This window comes from Myotis daubentonii, chromosome 19, assembly GCF_963259705.1.
Source record: "Myotis daubentonii chromosome 19, mMyoDau2.1, whole genome shotgun sequence".
NCBI classification, from domain to species: domain Eukaryota; kingdom Metazoa; phylum Chordata; class Mammalia; order Chiroptera; family Vespertilionidae; genus Myotis; species Myotis daubentonii.
In genome coordinates this window covers 28,373,289-28,379,288 of record NC_081858.1, presented here as the reverse complement: position 1 = coordinate 28,379,288, position 6,000 = coordinate 28,373,289, and the positions used below count along the sequence as shown (strand labels likewise).

The 6,000-nt window shown below is 66.2% G+C and overlaps 1 protein-coding gene across 13 annotated transcripts in view; it reads left to right on the top strand.

The window, feature by feature from the left end:
• Positions 1-1,188: 1,188 nt before the first annotated feature.
• The window catches only part of NCOR2 (nuclear receptor corepressor 2), a 134,441-nt gene continuing 129,629 nt past the window's right edge, over positions 1,189-6,000 (top strand). For 11 of the 13 annotated variants that reach the window (XM_059676235.1, XM_059676239.1, XM_059676237.1 and 8 more), the window contains exon 1: positions 1,189-1,501. The gene's annotated coding sequence lies outside the window, so the exon portion shown is untranslated. The remainder of the gene's footprint in view (positions 1,502-6,000) is intronic. The other 2 variants (XM_059676246.1, XM_059676242.1) reach the window with 1 other exon arrangement.

Here is a 6,000-nt window from a genome sequence, read left to right as displayed (position 1 = left end):
CGCCCCCTCCTGCCGCAGCCGTCCAGCTCCCCCAGGGGTTCTCAGATGTTGGCAGATGGCAGAACCGAATCTGCTGAGCCGTCGCTCCAAAAAAGGAAAGTTGAACTGAAAAAAAAATTTTTTTTTCCAAACTCTTCCACATTTAGGGGAAGGAGAGAGGAGAGCTGCGGCCTGGCCCGCCCCATGCCCTCCTCTGTCCAGAAAGACCTCCCCGGTTTGGGAGGCCCCCCGGGAGGGACCGGAGGGGGCGAGTGAGGACACAGCGCTGTCAGGGCGGCCGGGGGCTCCCGGGGGAGCTGAACGCCTGTGCGCGCGCGGGGAGCGTCCACGCGTGGCTCGTCTGGGAGCGGCCGCTCCTCCGGAGGTGCGCGCCCCAGTGCGCCCGGCCCCAGCCAGCCTGGCGCAGCGAGTCTGTGCACCGTGTCCCCGAATGTCCCCGCCGGCCGTGCACGCACGACGCAGTCTCGGTCCCCGCGGTGTCAGAGCCGCAGACCGACTGAAATCCCCGCCCTCGAGAGCCGGACACCGCAGTGTGTGGCCCGGGGGGTGGGAGCTCGCGCGCGTGTCCCAGGCACGGCCTGTGGGTGACCTAACACCGGAGTCTGGGCCCAGCCTGCGCTCCCCCGGGCGCGGGGGCCCTGCGTCCCCGCGTTCACTTGAACTTCATCTTCCATCTGCTGAGGCCCAGTGTGCATGCCCCCCGGTGAGAGTCCTACTGTGTGCAATAGTCCCCGAGCGAGCTCCACCGCGCGGATCCCTGCGCGGCTGTGCGTGTCCCTAAAAGGCCCCGTGTGTGGCCCTCCCGTGCGTCCTCTCGCCATCCGCTGGCCGCTCCCGAGTTGTAATTTAATGGCCGAAACGCGATGCCAGGGAAGCTTCGGGGGCCGGGGAGCAGGAGGGCGCCGCGCGGCCGCAGGAGGAGGAGGGGCAGGACCCGGAGGTGCTCTCCTCCCCCTTCGCTGCCCCACCTCCTCCTTCCCCCGAGGGGCGGGCCAGAGAGAGCGCGGCGGCGCGCCCCCGCGTGTGTGTCTGTGTGGCAACGTGCGCGCGCGCCGGTGAGTGCGCGCTGGACCCGCGGAGGCGACGCGGGCCCTTTAAGGAGCCAGAGGGGGCCGGGCCGGGCGCGTCGGTGCGGGCGGGGAGCCGGGAGCCGAGAGGCCGAGCCGCTGCCTCCCGGGCTCCCGCCCCGCCCCCTGCTCCCCCTCCCGCCGTCGCCGCCGGGGAGCGGAGCCGCGGGCAGGCCGGGCCGCACCGAAGCCCCGCGTCCGCCCGTGCCCCGCCCCAGCCGTGCGCCCGCGCCCTGCGCCCCGCGATGCGCGCCAAGTTGCGGGCCGGGGACCCGGGGCTGGCGCCCTAGGAGGCGGCGGCGGGCGGCTCGCCCCTCGGCTCGAGGCCGGGCCTGCTGCGCGCCCCTCGTCCTGGCTGCACCGCCACTTGCCTGAGCGCCCGGGCGGCCCGAGCGCGCCCTGAGCCTGGGCGCCGCCGCCGCCACCTCGGCGAGGTGAGTTGGGGTCGCGGGTCCCCGCGGAGGGCGGGTGGGGCGGCGCGGGGCGCGCTTCCGGGGGCCGCGGGCAGAGCGGCGGCGCACGCGGCGGAGTTGGCGGGGCCCTGCGCTCCGGAGTTGGCGCTCTCGGGGCTGGCCTGCTGGGGAGCCAGGCGCCCCATCAGCGCTGCAGCCCGCGTGCGTGGGGGCGCCGGGGAACTTAGGGGAACTCCAGCTCCCCCGCGAGGGGGCGGGAAGGAGGGAAGTGGCGTGGGGGTGGGCGGGCGGGAGGGCGCCCTGGAAATGCGGAGGTCAGCCCCCCACCTTGTAGGGCCTGGCCGCCATGCGCCTGCCTCCTCGCGTAGCAGCCCCAGAGTTGGGGGTGACACTGCGCCGTATTTTTCAGAGGGCACGGCGGGTTTGGGGAGCCCCTGGACATGGCACCCCCAGCTCTCCGGCCTGGCTGCTATGGAAGGGGCGAATGGGGGGGGTGGTTCTGCCAGCCGGCGGGGGCGCGGGAGGCCCTGGCCGCGGGCGCTCCTGGGCACGGGACCCGAGGGCGCTGGGCGGGGGTCCCCCGGGAGAGGCGCCTGCGCCCCCCTCCCCCGCGGCCGGTGTTCCTGGTGCCGGGGCCTGCCTCCCGCGGCCGTGACGCCTCATTGGGCCGCTTCCTGGTCCCTCCCCCGGGCTGCGCAGATACTTGGGATGCCGCTAGTTTGGGAAGTTGGAATTCAGAGCTGATCCCACTTGGGCCGGACCCCGAGGCCCCGGGCCATCGTTGCGGGGGAACCTGCAGGGGGAGGGGGGACCCGTGGGGCGCGCCTCCTCTCCCCCAGGTGCTGGCAGCGGAAAGCTGGAGGGAGGAAGCAGGCGGGGCGGGCGCGAGAGACACGCTGTACCCGGGAGCCGCCGGCGGCCGGTGAGCGTGGGGCGCCCGCCTTATTGTTACATTGAGGCTTATTTTGGGGGAAGCGAGTGTCTCCCCCGCCGCCTGCCCGCGCTCCTGCGCCCTGTGGGTCTGGTGCCCGCGGCGGAGGCGGGTCTGTTCTGTCGGTTCAGCCTCCTCCCTTCCTCCCCCTTCTTCCCCCCTGTCGGTGAGAACTGGTTTTATTATGATTTTTTTTTTCTTTTGCAGATTTGGAGGAAGGATGTGCGAGGGAGGGAGGGAGAGGGAAGAGAAGACCCCGCGGGCTGGACGGGGAGTCCTGGGCCGGGTGGATTGTGTTGTCAGCGGCCGTGACTTTGCCCTTTTTCCACCAGACCTGGGTCTGGCGGCTGCTGTGATCGGAGGGGGCTCCTTTGGGCCGGAGGGGAGGTGGCAGGGGGCCCGAGGGCACCGTCCCTGCGGGTGGCCTTTTCTTTGTCCCCTTGAGGGGTGGGAAGAGGGGTGAGCCGGGCAGCCGGCCATCGCCCATCCCAACAGAGCCCACCCCGCAGCTCAGCTCCCTGGGTTCAGCTTCACTCTGGCCACTGGGCTGGCTGTGTGACCTCGGACAAACCACTTGACCTTTCTGTGCCCAGGCCCCTCATCTGCCACGTGGGCTAGAATCCCGGCCCCGGGTGGCTGTGGGAACTGAAGGTGAAAGAGTGCACAGAAGGTGTGTGTGTGTCTCTGTGACCAGGGTAGTCATCGTCCCAGGGTTCCGAAGCTTGGCCTTTAACCCAGTGACCAGGAAATCCTGTGAGATGGTGCCTGGGGGGTGGGGGTGGGGGGTTCGGCGAGGGAGGGCGGCCTTCAGTCCGTCCCCTCCGCTGTTCCCCTTGAGAATGGAGAAGGGCCGGTGGTGCCCTCTGCCCATTGAACAGATGCACAGACTGAGTCTGATGAATTCTGGGAGCCTGGAGCGTGCTGTGTGTGGTGACCCGGTGGCCGGGCTGTGAGGGGCATCTGGGCGCCGCTGTCTGGCTTCCCTGTGCCCGCTGCCTTGTCCCTGTTGGAAATTTACCGCCGCCGCCACTGGTGCCCAGGGAGTCTGTGGAGCCCAGACGTGGGGGCGGGAGCGAGTGGGCCCCGAGCTGGCCTCTTCCCACTGAGCTATTTACGCCTGCTTGGGATCAATACTATTGATGGATCCATGTAGATGGTAATGTGGCTGTCAGGCCCCGGTGAGGGATGGAGACCCCTCGTGCGGCTGTGTGCGCCCCCTCCCTCCCCCAGCCGGGGTTTGGCTACGTGGGAAGGATTTATTTGGCATAATCTGCTCTTTTCCCCCAATTAATACTCCTCCTCCCACCACCGAAAGGCTTCCGAGATGAGAGCTCTGCAAACGCGGCCTCGCTGTGAAGCGCCCCAGCCGATTGTTCCAGCGCAGGCTGGGGGGTGGCCTGGCACGCACCCGCGGGAGGGAGGGCGGGCGGGCGGGCGCGTGGGAAAGAGGCCCGGGAGGCCTGGCCCCCAGCGTCCTGCCGTTCAGGCTGGATGTGGAGGCTGCCAGGCTGTTTCCCCCTGACTGTGTGCGTGGGGGGGCACCTCGTTCTCTGTACCCACCCCCCACCTGAGGCCTGTGGGCCGAGACGTTGGTGGCTGGTTCGGATTTTTGGGGGGAGAGGGTTTCGCACCTACACCTAACTGCCACCCCTTCCTCCCGACAGCCCTCCCCACCCCAAATCCCACAGCCAACGCTGCCTCTGACAGTAGGGGGCTGAGAGCCTGTGTGCGCCTGTGTGAACGTATGTGTGCGTGCGTGCATGTGTGTCTGTGTGAGTGCTGTGTGTGTGTGCATGTGCGTGCACGTGTATGTGCGCACGCATGTGTGTGCACTGTGTGTGTGAGTGCTATGTGTGTCTCTGTGTGCATGCATCCGTATGTGTGCGCGCGTCTGCCAGTGCTGTGTGTGTTTGTGCATGTGTGTGCAGGCGTGTGCGTGTGCACATGCACTGTGTGTCTGTGTGCGTCTCTGTGTGTGTATGTGTGCGTTCCCTCCTCGGTTTCCTCTTCATCTCTCCAAGCCAACAGCCGCCTCCTGGGTGACACCCCGGAGACTGGGTTCCCGAAAGAACAGCTGGCAGGAGCTGGCAGGAGCTGGTAGTTCCTGCTCTGGCGGCCGGGGAGGGGGCTGGGCCAGGAGTGGCATCTGAAAAGGTCCGGGAGGCCCCAGGGAAGTGATGCTCGGAGATGGGGCGGGCGTCCGTCCGCTGAGGATGCTGGCGGTGGGGATGGGCGCCATCACCTGCCAGGCGACCTTTCACTCCAGGAGCCGGGAAGTGCATCTGTGATGCGTTACCTACAGACGATCACAGCGAACGCGCATCAGGCATGTAGTGTGTGCCCCGGCCCCCGCTCCACAGGAACCCCGGGTGATTCTCCAGGCGTCAGTGCCGTCTCTGTCCATTGTATGGAGGGTGAAAGTGAGGCCCAGAGGTTAAGGGACTTGCCCAAAGTCACACAGTCTGGATGAGGCAAGGCCTGGGGTTATTCAAGGTCGAGTTGGCGCAGCAAGAATTTCCTGCAGATCCGCTCTGCGGTGGAGAAATGGTGTCTTATTTGAGCACCTGAAGATCTTTGCCCCCAGGGGCTGGGGGGGGGCAGCAGTCCGAGAGCCCGGCCCCTGCAGGAGGCGGGGAGGGGGCCAGCGCCAGCCGCAGGCCTGGCATTTCTTTGAAGTCTTATTTTATCTTAAACCGTCATGCACATGTTGGCATTCCTTTTGGCGACGGGGCTGCGTTTCTCTGGAAATGGAAACGGGGCTCTGAATTATTTAGCTGTCGCAGAACCCGGCTCCAGGGAGCTGCCCCAGGCGTGCGCGCACCTGCAGGCTGGCCTGCAGCCCCGGGGGACTTGGTAGCTGGAGACCGTGAGAGGTCCTGGGGGGGGTCGGCCTTTTCCCATTGCAGGGGGGGGGCAGGCTGGCCCAAGGCCGCACAGTGGGGTGACTTTCACTTGTGATATATGTTTTTCAAATATATTTTTATTGATTTCAGGGAGAGGAAGGAAGAGAGAGAAAAACATCCATGATGAGAGAGAATCCATGGATTGGCTGCCTCCTGCACGCCCCCCCCGCCCCCCCCTCACTGGGAATCGAGCCCACAACCTGGTCATATGCCCTTCACTGGAATCAAACCCGGGACCCTGCAGTCCACAGGCCGACGCTCTATCCACTGAGCCAGACCGACCAGGGTTGGCAGCAAGTTCTTTAGAGCCCGTGGCCTGGGCCTCGTCCTGTATTGAGGTCCCATCTTTGATGTTTCTGTCTCCCCCTCTCCCTTCCTCTTTGAAATCAAGGAAGATAATATTAAAAAATGCTGGGGTCCAACCCCAGCAGGTCCAGGGGTTCCCCAAGGTGTGGACGGAGTCGGCGAAGAGGGAAAGACTCGGAGGCAGCGTTCAGTTGATCAGCGTGGTTGGGTTCTATTGCCAGGTTCTGTAGGTTCTCCAGCCAGGTTCTGTAGCCAGGTTCTGTCCAAGATCTTTTGCCATGTTCTCTCGCTAGGTTCTGTCTCTAGGTTGTGTGGCCAGTTTCTGCCCAGGGTCTTTTGCCATGTTCTCTCCAGCGAAGTTCTTCTGTCTCTAGGTTCTG